Below are 18,455 nucleotides of genomic sequence, written 5' to 3'. Positions count from 1 at the left end.
CTGGTACTGTGAAGCTGCAGTGCTAATCACTGAGCCACGTGCCAAAACCCAAGGGTTGATCTTTGGATCAGGAGACACCACAATTGAGCCTGATTCAATCTTGACAATTATACACACAGCCACATATTCCACCAGCACCCAATGAAACGTGAATAGGAATAAGATTATGTCTGAGTTTCCCTCCCTCTCCAATGGGCCAGATGCCAATTGTTTCACTGTTCAGTCTGTAAGGGTCACCTGCTCATTGGATAAAAAGCACTAAGCCAGAGTTTTCTTCTGTAAATTTAACATATTTGAAAAACATTGGACTGGATTTAATCAGGTTTTCTCCCTGTGAGCCCCAGTGAACTTTCTCACACAATTTTATGCAGCTCACCTCATTATGTATGTACCATGCCTCTATAGAGTACCACTAGCATTACTGTGGTCACAAACAGAGGTACTCGCCATTGCTGGGAACACAGAACATGACACCAAATGAAACTAATCCCTTCTGCCTGCCATTGGTCCATGTGATTACAAAATCTTGGCAAAGGTCATCGTCAACCGGGTCAGGTCTGCTCTGGGATCGGTGATTCACCCTGACCAAACCTGTGCTGTACCGGGCAGAAGGATCGCAGAGAGTCTCGCACTCCTCAGGGATACGATTGCCTACGTGCAGGACAGGGGGTTGGACACCTGCCTCATCAGCCAGGACCAGGAGAATGCCTTTGACAGGATATCACATACGTATGGAGAGATGTTCTCCCCAAAATGGGCTTTCGGGAGGGAATCTGTAATTGGATCAGACTGCTCTACACCAACATTGTCAGTGCAGTCTCAATCAATGGGTGGGAATCAATTAGCTTCCCAGTCAGATCTGGAGTCAGGCAGGACTGCCATCTCTCTCCTGCCTTGTTTGTGTGCTGCATTGAGCCATTTGCCAAGTCCATCAGGAATGATGTGAGCCTGAGAGGGGTGACTATTCCTAGCAACAGGGGCCTGCAGGTTAAGGCCTCCTTGTACATAGATGATGTTGCGGTTTTCTGCTTGGATCCACTGTCCGTGCACAGACTCACGTGCATGTGTGACCAGTTCAAACGGGCCTTGGGAGCAAAAGTCAACCGAGGCCAGAGCGAGGCCATGCTCTTTGGGAATTGGGCCGACCAATCCGTCAGGACTGACCATCTGAAGGTGCTGGGTATTTGGTTCGGAGGGGCTGGGGCATGCGCCAAGTCTTGGGGGGAGTGTATCAAGAAGGTGAGGCAGAGACTGGGCAGATGGAAGCTACAGTCGCTCTCTATCGCGGGTAAAAACCTGGTCATCAGGTGTGATGCACTGTCAGTGTTGTTTTTTGTGGCACAGGTCTGGCCTATTCCCAGAACCAGCGCTGTCGCAGTCACCCGGGCCATCTTCCATTTTATATGGAGATCAAAGATGGCCAGGGTCCGAAGGGACTAGATGTATAAAGATCTGGGCAACGGGGGAAAAAAAACACACCCAATGCCACCCTCACCCTGGTGGCCACCTTTGTGTGTGGCTGCATCAAGTTGTGCGTGGATCCCCGGTACGCAAACACAAAGTGTCACTACGTACGGACGTTCTACCTGTCCCTGGTGTTGCGAAGGATGGGCCTGGCCTCACTGCTGCGGAACGTTCCAAGTAGTTGGACCGTTCCATACCACCTGTCCTTCGTAGAGAAATTTATGAAGAAAAACACCTTTGACCACAAGTCCATCAGGAAGTGGTCAGCACGTAGTGTCCTGGAGACCCTTTGGGAAAAGGAGGGGGACGATCCTGTTGAGCGATTCCCTGGACAGACTGTCAGTCATTTGGCAGAATACCTCATCGGCAGAACTTTCCAACAAGCACCAAGACATGACTTGGCTGGTGGTGAGAAGGGCTCTGCCTGAGAGATCCTTTACGCATGTCCGGACTCTCTGCCACACCGCACGCTGCCCGCGAAGCGGCTGTGGAGGGGATGAGACTATCACACACCTCCTTCAGCAATGTGCCTACGCAAAGAAAGTCTGGAGAGGAATGCAGTGGTGTTTGTCGAGGTTCGTCCTGAGCAGCTCCGTGATGCAGGGCTCCGTGCTCTACAGTCTGTTCCCCGGGACGCACACCGAGACGAACATCAACTACGCCTAGAAGATCATCAACTCGGTCAAAGGCGCTCTTTGGTCTGTCCGCAACCTGTTGATCTTCCAGCTGAAGGAGCTGACCCCGACTGAGTGTTGCGGACTGGCACATTCCAAGGTCCAGGACTACATGTTGAGGGACGCGCTGAAGCTTGGGCCAGCTGCCACCAAGGCGCAGTGGGGAAAGACCACCGTGTAACGTCTGCCTGCCAAAGAACAGGGGGCCCATGCAGTAAGTGGGCTCCACTGACACCTCAGCTAAATATATGGATAGTAAATGTACAGACCTGTATATATGAATGATTAGTCGATCTCTTGTATGCAAAGAAATGGAATGTTTATGTATGTATGGCATGACCAATTGTATAGATCATCAAAATATTTTTATGAATAAAGTATATTTTTGAAATTAAAAAAGGTTCCTCCATTCCTTGCATATTCATGTGTTTATCTGAAGTCCCTTAAATGTCCCTATTGTATCTGCCTTCACCAGCAGCCCTGGCAGTGTGCTGCAGACTCCTACAACTGTGTAAAGAAATTTCCCCTCACATCTCATTAGAACTTTCCCCTTCTAACCTTAAATGCATGCCCTCTCGAAACAGACATTTCAACTCTGGGAAAAAGATTCTAACCGCCAATCCTCTCTATACATATCATAACTTTATGGACTTCTACCAAGTCTTCCCTCAGCGTCCACTGCTCCAGAGAAAATAATCTGAGTTTTTGTAGTCTCTCCTTATAGCTCATACCCTCTAACCCAGGCAGCATCCTGGTAAACCTTTTCTGCACCCCCTCCAAAGCCTCCACATCTTTCCTATAATGTGACGACCAGAAATGAATGCAATACTCTAAGTGTGGCCTAACCAAAGTCTTATAAAGCTGCAACATGATATCCTAACTCGTCAGGGAAAGTGAGGACTGCAGATTACAGTCAAGAGTGTGGTGCTGGTAAAGCACAGCGGGCCAGACAGCATCCGAGGAGCAGGAAAATTGATGTTTCAGTTAAAAGCCCTTCACCAGGAATGAGGCTGGCTGACCTGCTGTGCTTTTCCAGCACAACCCACTCAATCCCAACTCTTGTACTCAATTCTCTGATCAATAAAGACAAGCATGCCATACACCTTCTTTACCACCCTAAGTATATGTGTGACTACTTTCAGGGAGCTATGGACTGGAACCCCAAGATCACTCTACACATCAATGCTATTCAGAGTCCTGCCATTAACTGTGTACTTTTCCTTAACATTTGATCTCCCAAAGTACAGCACCCACATTTACCTAGATTAAACTCCATCTGTCATTTCTCCGCCCATATCTGCAATTGATCGACATCCTGCTGTATCTGTTGACAACCTTCTACACTATCCACAACTCTCCGATCTTCGTATCGTCTGTAAGCTTACGAGATTTCTCACGCGGGTGCCATATTTAAAGCCCAGCCATGCCCAAGTGCCACCAACCAGGAACTGCCCTTCACAGTACATGTAGTGACCAGAACAAAAAAGACATTTCTCAGGGGGCATGGGTGACACTTCATTGAAAATAGAATCTCAAATTTCTAAACGTATTACTATTTTACATCATCACCTATCTGGTCAAACACAACAAGAATCAAGGTTTACAGGTTACGCATCCTTAGTGCCACACCACGTTCAACCCTGTCTCAGGGTGTGCTCCAGATTCCCTAACACCCATTGTACCATAATATCTCCTTATTATTCAAGGTTGGAGCATAACATGTTGGAGAGCCTTTGAACCACCGAAAACATTAACCACTATTGAATGACAGATAAAGTGAAGAAAGAGCAAACCAAAAAGAGTGCTTTTGTTTCTGGGAACAGAAAGGGACCTTGCCTTTTGAGCAACAACAATTTTATTGTCAATGAATGATCACTGCACCCTGCTTGTATGTACTGGAATCCGAGTAGCCTTATCCTTGAAGTGAGTTTGGAGCATGGCAGCTTCTATGGCACCTGATACAGATTTCTAAGATGTGATACTGATAATCACAATGGCTCATTTAAGAGAATGGATACCTTTCTGTTAATGAAGTTAGCCACATTATATGGCGCTCTCCCACGATGTGTGTATAGTCTACAGCACCTGACTCCTGGAGGAAGTTAGCTCTGCCCCACCTCAGGAATAATGATTGCTTTGTAAGAGGTTTGAAGTTGAAAGTTCTTTGTGAACAATGTAACTTCATTTGTTTAGTTCCTAGATTCAGGCTTTATGATTATTCCTGCAAAATAATTGATGCTTTATTGACATATAATGTTCAATTAATTCTTTGCTCCCTTCAATTATATTAATACTACTTTTTGTGTTCAATTCTGGCTTCTTGATCCAGAAAACGACAAATTAAAACTACAAAAACATGTTGATGACAAGACTCTTACAGGCAAATGTGACTGACAGAAGACAATGGTTGCTGCCTAGGTATAAACTAAGAGCTTAGGCTATTCAGCACATACTTTGAAACAATGAAATTCTTGTCTGGAATCTGAATGAGGAGAAAGTGAGGATTGCAGATACTGGAGATCAGAGCTTAAAAATGTGTTGCTGGAAAAGCGCAGCAGGTCAGGCAGCAAAGGAACATGAGAATCGACGTTTCGGGCATAAGCCCTTCTTCAGGAATGAGGAGGGTGTGCAAAGCAGGCTAAGATAAATGGTAGGGAGGAGGGACTTGGGGGAGGGGCGTTGGGAATACGATAGGTGGAAGGAGGTTAAGGTGAGGGTGATAGGCCGGAGAGGGGGTGGGGACGGAGAGGTCGGGAAGAAGATTGCAGGTCAAGAAGGCAATGCTGAGTCTGAGGGTTGGGACTTAGAAAAGGTGGGGGGAGGGGAAATGAGAAAGCTGGAGAAATCTGCATTCATCCCTTGTGGTTGGAGGGTTCCTAGGTGGAAGATGAGGCGCACTTCCTCCAGGTGTTGTGTTGCCATGGTCTGATGATGGAGGAGGCCAAGGACCTGCATGTCCTTGGCAGAGTGGGAGGGGGAGTTAAAGTGTTCAGCCACGGGGCGGTTGGATTGGCTGGTGCGGGTGTCCTAGAGGTGTTCTCTGAAACGTTCCGCAAGTAGGTGGCCTGTCTCCCCAATGTATAGGAGGCCACATCGGGTGCAGCGGATGCAGTAAATGATGTGTGTGGAGGTGCAGTTGAATTTCTGACGGATATGGAAGGATCCCTTGGGGCCTTGGAGGGAAGTGAGGGGGGAGGTGTGGGCGCAAGTTTTGCATTTCTTGCGGTTGCAGGGGAAGGTGCCGGGAGTGGAGGTTGGGTTGGTGGGGGGTGTGGATCTGACGAGGGAGTCGTGGAGGGAGTGGTCTTTCCGGAACGCTGATAGGGGTGGGGAGGGAAATATATCCTTGGTGGTGGAGTCTGTTTGGAGGTGGCAGAAATGACGAAGGGTGATATGATGTATCTGGAAGTTGGTGGGATGGTAGGCGAGGACCAGTGGGGTTCTGTCCTGGTGGCGATTGCAGGGGCGAGGTTCAAGGGCGGAGGAGCAGGAAGTGGAGGAGATGCGGTGGAGAGCATAGCGGGAAGTGGAGGAGAGACTACCTTTGCTAAATGTCAGCTTGAGAGATTAAAAAAAATCATTCAAAAAAACCACCACTTCTTCAGATACAATGAAAATGCACTCAGTAAACCATTTATTAATTTCCAGTGGAAAGCCATTTTTTTTTGGTATATATTTCAAAGTCTCTCAATTTGTCAATCTTTGCATGCTAACATTTTCACTACCATGATAAGAATACCATCTAACTTTAATCTCGACCTTTTCACCAATGTCTCCTTTGAATACTGTTTGGAGGTGTGTATTAAATACATCCCACATCACCTTGGGCTTTGCGTGTATTGGTGGTGAAGGGTGATGGTAGAAATCAGAATCCAACACCAAAAACTACATTTCAGGAATACTGCGACATGGTGGCTCAGTGGTTAGCACTGCTGCCTCACAGCTCTAGGGACCCGGGTTCAATTCCAGCCTTGGCTGACTGTGTGGAGTTTGCACACACTTCCTGTGTCTGCGTGGGTTTCCTCCAGGTGCGATGGTTTTCTCCCACAGTCCAAAGTGGTGCAGGTTTGATGCTAAATTGCCCATAGTGTACAGGGATGTGTAGGTTACGTGCATTAGTCAGGGAAAATATAGAGTAATGGAGGTGGGGGGTGGGGGTAGTGGTAGGGAAATGTATCTGGGTGGGTTACTCTTCGGAGGGTCGGTGTAGACCTGTTGGGCCAAATGGCCTGTTTCCACACTGTAGGGATTCTATGAATTATTCTATGATAGACTGTACAGTGTATCAAGGCATCCGGAGGATGTGAAAGGTGGAAATGTAAATGCAAGACTTTCATTCTGGATGCCTTTGTGAAGAAATAGTGTTTTGTGCTGGCTTCCAGGGCTGAAATTGAATTTGTAATTTTGACATTAAGTAATGGGATGCAAGGCCAATTTAAATCTTAGCTCTGTCACCAGACAGTGGCAGGGACTAAAAGCCAGGCTTCTCTCTACAGAAAGTAAATTGGTGATCATCATCAAACTCTACCAGAATGATTCTCAAACGTTTTGCCCACTTTGAGGCTTGAAAACTGTTACAACTCTTTGGTGGGCTTTGAGAGTGTAATGGGAGATAACATCTCCAAGACTTGGGTGGGACGGATTACTGCCGCAAAGCTTACAACCCCAAAACTACGGTTCCCAACTTGACTTGGGAGTCCCAAACCCTATTTTGGGAAGCCCTGATCTACCATGTTTCCCAGCACTGTTGGACTGGTTACACAATCAAGCAACTTCTTAGGGAAAATTAAAACTAAGGAACAAAACACAAATTCATTTTAAAAAGAAACCTCATAACCAGGATAGAGATTATATTTCGCCATTTCCCAATGATACAGTGTGGGTAGTGTTGTCACTGGTTTTACTCATATCAAAGAGTCATTACAGTCTGTATCTAATGGCAAAAGAGAAATTAAGGAAATTAAATTGTTTGACAGAAACTGGGAGACGGAGAGCAGGGGCTCACAAAGCAATACATTGTCTGCATTAGGTGAGACTGACAAGTTATCAGCAAAACAAGCAAATTGGAGATGCATTTTGATGTGTGGTCAGAGGAAGCTCAAATAATTAAGTAGTCGGAAAAGAACTTAGGACCTAGTCAAAAGAAGAATATTCAAACTGCAGAGATTTGTGCAGTCATTGGATGCTCCTCAGAAAATTATCAGAAAATACCCTGTAGTATTTAGGAAACTTTTTGAAATATAACAATTATTACTTAAAAAGTGAAGGTTAAATTGCCATGGTCTGACTAGACCATAGGGCCGTTCTCCCATGAGAGAGAGAGCGAGAGAGAGAGCGAGCGAGAGCGAGACACACTGGTGATTTAACCTGAGGCAAGAGGTTGAGGAGTATCCTTGACAGTAACATCAGCCTGTGTGGAAATTGAACCTACGCTTTTGGCCTCACTCTGTATTACAAACCAGCCGTCCAGCCAACTGAGCTAATGCTTAGACAAAGCCAATATAAAATCAGTTATAATTTACTGAAACATGGCCATTAGAACTCTCAGTGACTGAGTATGATGGAATTACCGAAACCTTAGCTATGTATTGCAACATACATTCCTTGATTCTTCCTGCAAAAATAGTTTCACTGCCATTCCATAACAAACCAAATCTCCCAAAATACTTGACCTTGCAAACTATAATAAAGATGAACTTTACAAAGTCAAAATTCACTTTAGTTATTTTTAAAATACATGTGCTGTTCTCTGCAGTGTTTTAATGTTAGGGGAGTGACTTTTAAATATAGATATCTCCTGGCCAATTTTTGACTCCTTTGGGTGTGGCAGAGTCAAAGTCCATCTGGCCACCTGCTAATTAAAATAATGACATTACTCCAATTACCCTTCTCCAAAAGAAGCTTCAGTTGAGCCTGAAAATGATTTAATTCCACAGGATTAAAAAGAAAGCAAAATGTTTACAAACAGACATTTTTGCAAAGACCTTAATTACTGTTTTGGAAAGTCATAAACTCATTTAAAGTAAGCAAAGTAATGGAGTAAGAATATCCTATGAATAAATATATCAATTATTCTTTTACTACACAGACTGACTTGCTTGGAATTGAAACTACAAATTATAAGAGAGGGGTAAAGTGAATCTCCATACTACTTGTATTTGACAGCCTGGTCCCAACCACTAGTGTGATTATCAAAGATGCTTTTGTTCTGTAACTTTAGTGTTGCTTCCCATCAATACTGTACTGATAACATAAACACAAATACAATCTCACGGTACGTACCAATGTGAGACGGGAAGCATGTTGGGAGGGATTCCTAGGAAAACTAGTTTTTGATTCTGCTTTACAGTGAACTGAGGTCTTTACATTCAATGGAAACGCCCAAGAGTTGAGTTTGGCAAGATCTGCCGCCATGATCAAAAGCAGGAGCCAATTTCACTTCAACTGGCAGAAAGACCCTGGCATATTACTACTGACAACTAATGAACAGGCCAGCTCTCGAAGAGGTCTCACCCTATGTTCTGCTGTTAGTAATAGTAATTGTTGAGGCTGCAGGTACAAGATAAGGGCCTCTAAAAGACAGAGCAAATAGGTTTTTGTGAGGATGCCACAGCTAGGTAGGAAGACCCCAGCAATCAGGCAGCAAGGAATTGTAGTACCCCGATAGCAGTGTTGCTGCTGGGGAAGCTATTGTTGGGGCAGGGGGCCTCCATGAGCCATGGACTGCTTACAAGAGGTGGCACCACAGAAAGACCCCCCCCCCATGATTTATCTAGTAGTCTCCACATGCAGCAGCTGTCTCTCCCAATGCTGGAAAGACACCAACAAGGGAAGGAAGTGATCCTCACTTTAGCCATTAAGTAGTTTAACTGGCTGCTTACTTGGTAGTTATGCTGATAAGGGTTGCGCCACTGGCAATGTAGCATAGCATTGGAAAGATGTTGGGCTCTGTGACTGAGTATGATGGAATTACCGAAACTTTAGCTATGTATTGCAGCATACATTCCCTGATTCTTCCTGCAAAAATAGTTTCACTGCCATTCCATAACAAATCAAATCTCCCAGAATACTTGACGTTGCAAACTATAATAAAGATGAACTTTACAAAGTTAAAATTCACTTTAGTTATATACCTTCACATACCTTCCCTCAATATGTTTAGACCCCTGCTGCCTCCCAGCTTGAGTTCAGTGGGTGGAAAAATATCAGCTCCAAATTTAGAATTGGTGTCAATATTTTATTCTTTTGCAGCACCATTAAACATGTGCAGCAAAACTGCACTGTAACAATGTAATCAACAGTTCAGAATTCCCAAGAAATTATTTCCATTCCTTTTTATGGGGTGTTTTTTTCTGACATTACCAACTAAGAAAGACAATCTGAGGAATGTTTTTAAGTACAGGCTCTGTGATAGGAATTTTGTTTCTAAATGAAGTGAGCATGAAGTCGCTTGGAACAAAAACAGAGTGCTGGAGAATCTCAGCAGGTCTGGCAGCAACTGTGGAGAGATGCTGCCAGACTCTGTGACTTTACTTAAAACATTAACTCTTGTTTATCTCTCAAGATTCTCCAGCACTTTCTGTTTTTGTTTCAGGTCACCAGCATCCATAGTTCTTTATTTAGTTTTAAGAAGCCATTTGGGTTGTGGTAAGTCTGAGTGGAAAATCACGTAAGGGCTTGCATAAAGAATTCAGAATTAAACAGGAATAATTTCCATTAGAATTTATAACCTTGTGTTTATTTTCAAATTAAATTTTCTGCAGTCACTAATCTCCTTCACATGTGCTTGGGTCACAGCAACTTTACAATACTTTCCCAGAATGATCACTGATCAACTGTAACCTAGTCAGAGGCTGCCAGGATACTTATTCTAGAACAGGAAGTGGATAAAGGGATAGTCTCATGAAAGAGACTGGTTCTAACCTCTGCATTTGCAAACATTTCAATGCCACAAATGCCCCATATTCTGAACTGGAGAAGAACCCCGGTCATTTTCACCTTGATGTTGCTCAGATTGTTGGTAAAATTTTGGAATTTAGAATAGTATAATTACATTATGGCAAAAGTACCAATGATGGATAACCACCAATATGACTTTTGAGAGCCTTCCATGTTTTTAAATGGTACAGTTTGAAGAAAGTGTTTGAATATACTAGTCTTGGGAAAGATATTTCTAAAACTTTACAATTCATCACAGGAATGAACAGGACTAAAAGAAAGACAATGTACACTATCTAGCTGATCCCAGTGTCTGAGAAATATCACACCTCAAGGTAGTACTCATACATCTTCATTTATCTTATTCAAATTTTTCTTGAATTTGCATATAGAATCAATTCCTAAAACCTCTTTTAGCAGACTGTTCCTTAAATATACTACCATCTGCATGAAGTACTAAAAGCTAAACTGTCTTTAAACATTTATCTTCTGTTTGTTGAATCTGACAGTGGTAAAGGTATCAGGCCCCAAATTCTGTTTGTCTCCGAGGATTGTGCTTGCTAGTGCTGACGCTGAGGCTTTTATGATTAATGAGAAGATGTCATCATTTAGCACTGTCTAGCTGGAGTCCTGATGATCTGGAATGCTACCCCATCCACCATCCCAAACCGGTTTGCCTGCAGGCAGCTAAACTGTTCCCTGCAACCTCCATGAAAATCCTGACAGAAAAATCACAGCTGACCCCCTTCAATGGGTCAAAAGTGGCCCTTAATTAATTTAATAGGTTATCTGCCACATGTGGGCAGCTAGCCCTGCAGTCTTACCATCATGCTTCCAGGAAAACGGGCCAGAGGCAGGATGGAGCTGGGAAACCAGCATACCAATCATCAGCACTATTTTCATCTCCATTCTGAATCCTGGCATGGGCTCAAAATGCCACCCAGAAGCTGAATTTGAAAATATACTATATCTATGAAGCTGCATTTTAATTTACTCTCACATAAAATGCTGTCAGAAAATTGGAAAATATTAGCTTCAAGATTTTAGTGATGGATTGTGGTGAGGAAACAAGCATCCCAATTGCAAATTACAGAATATATCAGAAGGAAAGATCATCTGCCAATTTGAACAGTTAATAGTCAGCCTCTTACTGGAAGACCAAAGATAAACACCAAGTCAATCTGATGCAGATACTCTCTAAACATCCCTCATTTAGTGTCATAAACGAAGGTGATCAGTGAGTGCATGCATGTTCAAATGATTTGTTCTACCCACACCTCAAGCCTCCTTGCTAACCCTTTAACATTAAAAATTCTCCATCTTTTCCTCATGCACTTACTGATATGGTCAGCCTCCCATGCATCACTTGCTGTTTTCCAAATACTTCAAGCTGTACAACAGGCACATTACCCAAATCAGAAATTGCTAGTAAAACTCATTATTTCCAGCTTTTATAGTTCTTTTTGTTCACATTCCCAAATACAGTGCAAAACACTAACTGACATTCTTCCCTCTTACATGTAGGAGGAAGTGAGGACTGCAGATGCTGGAGAGTTACAGTTGGAAAATGTGGCACTGGAAAAAGCACAGCAGATCAGGTAGCATCCGAGGAGCAGCAGAGTCAATGTTTCAGGCATAACCTCCAACTTGAATATAGGAGTTATCTTTACTACTTTCCAGTCCGGTAAAACCTTTCCAGGATCTAGAAAACTTCAGAAAATTAACACTGGTGCATCTACTCCCTCATTAGCCACTTAAAACTTTTAAGATGCTAAGGTGAAGTCCATGGTGGATCTTTTCCAGGGAATTTTTCTTTATGGGAGGAATATACATATTCTCAGTACTCTGAAACATCCCCTTTAAAGTTGACCACTGTAACTCTATCGATCTATCCCCTAGCCTAGTATCCCATTCACTTCAGCTAACTCGCCTATCGTGCCCATCTCGTTGACTTAAAGTTTAAAATACTAGTTTCAGACCCATTGTTCTCCCTTTCAAACTGAAGGTAAAATTCAGTCAGATCATGGGTGCTGCCACCTAGAAGTGCCTTTACTCTGTGATCATTAACTAATCCTGTCACATTACACAATACCGAATCTAATATAACCACCTCGCTTTTTGGTTCCGGAACATATTACTCTAAGAAACAATCTATGAATTCTTAATGTAGATTACCATTATCAACCTTTTTTTTCCAGGTTATATAGATTGAAATCATCCATGACTATTGCTTTCCCTTTATCATAAGGATCAACATTAATTTTTGTATACCACATTTTACATTATGATTACTGTTAAGGGGCTTGTAGAGCACTCCCACTAAAGATTTATTATCCCTGTTATTCCTCACCCCAACCAAACTGATTTTACATCCTGAATTCCTGAACTTGGACCACCTCTAATGATTGAACTAAAAGCTATCCTTGAATAACAGGGCTGCCCCTCAACCTCCAGTTAACTTCCTATTATTCTTGAATGTCATATGCCATCAATATTCAGGACCCAATCTTCTTCACCATGCAGTCATGTCTCCATTATGTCTATCACATTCTATTTATTTTCTTCATTATGTGCAATTAATTGATGTACATATTATTAATGCAACATGTACTCAGTTACAGTCTTCCATCTAGTAACATCTAGCCTTGACCATTGCTGTGTTTTAAATTTATTCTTTCTGTCCCTTCCTGCCAATCTCTGACCTTCATTTCCGATATGACAAATTTGCTTTCCTGCCTTTTCTCTACCCCTTGTTTCACTGTACTAAATGTAATCCCTCACCCTGATTGTTTAGTTTAAACCCAATTCCCTAGTTACACAAGAACACTGGTCCTGGCACAGTTCAGTTGTAGACCATCCAAATAGTTGTTCTTTCCTCAGTACTGATGCTAGTGCCCCACGAACCAGATCAACTTTTCTCACTCCAGTTCGAGCCTTGTATTTATTTTACTACTCTAATGTGACTTCTGCAAATTTGCACATGGCCCAGATAAAAATCCAGAGATTATTATCCTTGGGATCTGTTCTTCAATTTGGTAATGAGCTGCTCATATCGTAAAAGAAGAATATCTTTTCATGTCCATACTCTCATGGTTCACAACAACTGGATCCTCCACCTCCCACTCCATGCTCCTGTGCAGCTCTCAGCAGATGTCCAAACAAAGGCATTGGGTAAACAACATGGCCTCATGCTCTTTGCTGTACAGGACAGGGTCCAAGCTCTTCACTATACCATCCTTTACCACCCCTTCATACTTTCTTGCTGTGCTCACTGAACCACAGTGTCATGGTCAGTTAGCACACCCACTCTGTAGCTTTCATTCTCAGCCAAGCAAGGAGAAGGAACCTCAAACCTGTTTTCACAATTGCAAAGGCTGAGGCTCCTGCATTCCTGCCTTCCGGGACCCCTTCGTGCCTCACTTACAGTCACATCTTCCTTTCCCTACCACTGACCAGTCTTAAGGTCAAAATGTCCAGATAACCAGAAACAGCTCTGTCCAAGATAAACTGGTCTATGCATTACATCCAAAAAGCCAAGTTTATCAGTGTGATTTGATCACATCAAGTGACAATCAAACTTCACGCATTCTGCTTGAGCCCCATTGATCTTGGATTTTGTTGTTTTCACAGATGTCGCTGCAGAGCTGAGTGGGTGCTTCGTCAGCAGAGTGGCACAGAGTTTTTAATCTTGACATCTAAAGTAGATTTGCAGTCATTTGCAGATGATTCGGAATTACCAATAGAAATTGCATTCTATTCTTTAGAGAGGAAGCTTGCTATCAGTACTTCTAACAAGAAGTTTGTTTTATTATGTGGAGGTCAGCAGGGTAGCACTGTGGCTCAGTGGTTAGCTAACTGCCTTAAAGCACCAGAGATGCAGGTTCAATTCCACCCTCAGGTAACCATCTGTGTGGAGTTTGCACATTCTCCCAGTGTCTGGGTGGCTTTCTCCGGGTGCTCCAGTTTCTTCTTACAGTCCAAAGATGTGCAGGTTAGGTGGATTGTCCATATTGTACAGGGTTTAGCTATAAGAAACGCAGAGTTACAGGGATAGAGTATGATGGTGCGTCTGGCTGGAATGCCCTTTGGGGGGATTGTGGTGGACTTGATGGGCTGAATGGCCTGCTTCAGTATGATAGGGATTCTATGACAGGATTCTACCATAGGCAGCAGAACACCAATGTCTAGACTAAATGGGAGTCCAAAGTCAGAACATGCCAGACACCAGATTGTCTAAGCAATTTTCCTGGAGCTTTCCTCCTAAATGGCCACCACCTGAATTCCACATTGTGGTGCTGTGGTGGTGTCCCTAACTCTGGGCCAGAGGTCCAAGATTTAAGTCCCACCTCAGGATGCGATGGCTACAGAGGTGTATTGTAACACAGCCATACAAATCAGTTAAAAAAAAGTCCCCAAAAAAATCCTAACAGCAGACAGGTGCTCAAGCCTGTTCAGAGGAGAGCACAAAGTGAATAAAATAAAGGTCTGTGGGCATGTCAGCATGTTTTATGGCCAAGCTGGTGGCCACTATATGTAGTTCCAGGAAGGAGGAAATGCCATCAACAAAATGCCAGTAGCACAGAAGGAATTCAGTCAGTCATGTCTGCTGGCTCTTTGAAGGAGTAATTCACCGAATGCCATTCCTTTCTTTTCCCTATTATCCTTCAAAATGTTTCCCTGCAGATAATTATCCAAATATTTGTTGAAAACCATGATTGAACCTGCCTCCAACACACTTTCAGGCTGTGCATTCCAGATCCTAATGACTTGCTGCATAAGGTAGTTTAGGTTCTTGTTACCATCAGTTCTTTTGACAATCATCTTGAAAAGATGACCTCTGGATCTAAATCCTTACATCAATTTCTCTCTTTCTTCTCTGTCCAGATCCCTCATGATTTTGATTAACTCAATCAAATCTCCTCCCAACCTTCTCTTCTTTAAGGAGAATAACTCAAGTTTCTTCAATCTATCCCAAAACTGAAGTTTCACATAAATGGAATGCTTCTTGTGAATCTTTTCTTCACCTTCTTTAATGCCCCCATATCCTTCCTAAAGTATCATGCTGGGAACTGGATGAAATACTATAATTGAGGTTAAACCAATGTTTTATGTATTTTCTTCACAATGTTTTTCCTTTTAACTCTATGCTCCTATTTATAAAGTCCAGGATCCCATATGCTTTATATACCTGCCTTGTTACCTTCAATGACTTGCGATTTCCCAGATCTTTTTGCTTCTCCACACACACAAAAATTTACCTTTTATTTTATATTGTCTCTCTCCATTCTTCCTACTAAAATTGATAACTTTACACTTCTTTGCATTAATTTTCATTGGTCACTTGTCCATTCATTCCACTAATCTGTCAGTGTCATTTTGAGCTTTAATACTATCCTCCTCAGTTGCAGGTTTTGTGTCACCCACGCACTTTGAAACTGTGACCTATATGCTTATTCACCAAAGTCTTGGTCACTAATAATTATCAGGTGGAGCAGGGATCCTAACAATGATCTATAGAGAATTCTTCTATAAACTGACCCCAATCAGATAAACAACCATTCATCATTACTCGGTTTCTTGTCACTCAGCCCTGCTGCTACTCCTAAATTGACCTGAAATTGGGCTATTTAAATTGGCTGCTTGCTTCTGTTTGGCTTTCACAAGCTCTGCCAGGTAACGACCTCTAGGAACTACATCCTAATTAATGCCTTCAGGGAAACAGAAAAAAAAATTACAGCAAAGTTAACTAATTTCTCTTAAACGGAAATCTTTAAAATGTTTATTCTGGAGGAAGGCTTTGGGAGCTGCTTAATATTATAAACAATGCTGAGGGAGAGAAAGATAATCAAAAGATTCCCTCAAGGTAGGGAAAGAATAAGATCTAATTAAAATATGAATGCAATCCATCGCAATGATGGTGAATATAGCAACTTGGAATGTGCTTACACAAGTAATTCTGTTCAATTCAAGAAAAAATCTGTCCAGACTTGGTTTCAATAATAGGTAATTACAAGGGATACACCCAGGACAGAATGAGTCAGACAATTGCAAAGGATGAATACTCAGATTCTATCTTCTCCAGATGAAGAACTGTTTTGATAAAGAATTACCCTTTCTCTTTGGGGGATTTAATTATGGATTCACATGGCCAATTTACTACTCTCAAACGAAGAGGTTACGTAAACAAATACTCAGGAAAAAGGAGATACCAATCAGGAAAATGGCAGAACTAAATTCCACTGTCCCTCAACAATTCTAAGTTAACAGATCAGATTTTGCAGATGCACTATGACCTATAAAACGTTTGATTAGAGTGAGCAATCCTGCCAAGTTATAACATCTACAATATCCTATGGACAATATATTTTACTTTCAGATTTACAAGAATCATATATAGTCAAAGGTGATGCTTTATTAGTTCTTAGATATTTGCTTATAAGTAATATACATACTAATGCTGATATTATTACAGAATCACATACCATTAGCTTGTACCTTGCTACAATGTTTTGATTTCCAAAAGCTGTGTGTTTTTTTTAAATGGAGAATGCAGATAAACATGAGGAGGTACGGTGCTCCACATTAAAATCCCAAATTAAATTCCTAGTTCATGCTAAATTAGCTAATCGCAATCTGAGCAAAGGTGGATGTCTAATAATTTGCTTCAAAATTTTCAAACTCGGCACAGGGGAGAAAAAGCAACCAGAAGTTCCATTCCTGATCATGATGCAGTCTGATTTTTTTTTAGTTTTCTTTTTTCCAATCTATCCTAAATGTTTAGGCTCCATGCAGGAATATAACCTCCTGGCTATTATTTAAATGTTGTTTCTCCAATAGCTGCTGCTCTCCTTTCTACTAGGAGGAGGAACAGCAGTGCAAAAGGGACAAAATCACAGGCAAAGCAATTCCCTGCATGTAAGGTATGAGCAGAAAGTGGTTGCACCAGCTCCCACCATATGTTCCTGCTTCCTTCCTCCCTTGTTATAGGTGTTTCTACCAGAATATTTCTAGAGCGATGTGGTGATTGGGTCAGTGACCACAGAAGGAAGGTCTCAAATTCTTTGAATTGGTAGAAACACTACTAGGGGTCTCCTCTTTTCCCAAGTTACCTGAAACATCTATTCAGTCCTTCGTTCTTTGCATTTTCTTGAGGCTTATAATTATTTCAATAATCAATTTAAATTATTCAAATAGGTCACAGGTTGAACAAATTAAAAAGACATTGTAAACAAATCGATTCCTAGAAACAGCAAACCTAGAAAGTAGGATATAAATACCATAAATTATTCAAATGGGTCATAGTATCACCAGGTTTGTGTTGAAGTAAAAAAATCATTAGTTTACATTTTTGACTGGCTAATTGCCATGGAGCTGGTCTGTAGGGATAGAAATATATGTTTGATTTAATCTAACTGTGTGTGTTTGCAAACAGAAGTAGGCAGTCAGCTTCGTGGGAACTTTGAGAAGACTGCACAGAATCTGGAGGAGCAGAATCTGAAACAAAGCAGTCTGCTCCTGTCCAAAGCCAGGACTCCAAAGCACAGACACCATGAGAAACCAGACTTATTCCTGATTTTGTACGTTATTCAGTTAGAGACAAAAACAACTGCAGATGCTGGAATCCAAAGTCGACAAGCAGGAGGCTGGAAGACACAGCCAGCCAGGCAACATCAGGGAGGTGGAGAAATCGACATTTCAGGTTATACACAAAATGTCAACTTCACCACCTCCCGATGCTATGTGGCTTGCTGTGTTCTTCCAGTCTCCTGCTAGTCACTTTATACATCACTCAGCAGGAACGTTGTGATGGGAGACAGGACTGCAGATGCTGGAGATCAGAGTCAAGAATGTGGTGCTGGAAAAGCACAGCAGGTCAGGCAGCATCCAAGGAGCAGGAGCAGAAAAAGCTTTGGCCTGAAGTGTCAAATCTCCTGCTCCTCGGATACTACCTGACTTGCTGTGTTTTTCCAGCACCACTCCCTCGACCCAGGAATGTAGTGATGCCCAAACTTTAACTGAAATGTCCACATTTGTGAGGTTTTGAAGCAAAGCTGGAAGGTAATTTAGACAACAGCGTATGAAAGGATCCCCATGAAATCTCATATTTTGGAGAACAGCTAGAATACAGCTGGATAAATCAAAGTGAATCTTGGAGAGCGGTGGGTAAACTTCGATTGATCCCAGCTGGCAAATTTCTCTAAATGTTAACAATTTCTGTGGAGATCCTAACTAGATAGAGTTGGTCAGTCAACATATACTGTCAAAGATTCACACATGCAGAACAGTGCTGACAGAGATTGCAACTGCCACTTAATTCTTTTTACTTCTGATCTATCCAAGATAAATCATATGAAAATTCAAGTATATGAATTACAAACA

General features: G+C 42.3%; 1 protein-coding gene and 1 pseudogene across 7 annotated transcripts in view; one reads left to right on the top strand and one right to left on the bottom strand.

Annotated features, from left to right (window-relative positions):
• napepld (N-acyl phosphatidylethanolamine phospholipase D) overlaps window positions 1-18,455 on the bottom strand; it is a 56,966-nt gene that overhangs the window by 11,066 nt on the left and 27,445 nt on the right. The window lies entirely within an intron of this gene.
• Window positions 1,063-18,420, top strand: LOC148145855 (uncharacterized; annotated as a pseudogene).

Source organism: Chiloscyllium plagiosum, unplaced genomic scaffold, assembly GCF_037043375.1.
Source record: "Chiloscyllium plagiosum isolate Xiang-an unplaced genomic scaffold, Cpla_swu_hap1 HiC_scaffold_23, whole genome shotgun sequence".
Taxonomy (NCBI): Eukaryota; Metazoa; Chordata; class Chondrichthyes; order Orectolobiformes; family Hemiscylliidae; genus Chiloscyllium; species Chiloscyllium plagiosum.
Note: the sequence above shows the minus strand (reverse complement) of the source record. Positions and strands in the feature narration are given on the sequence as shown.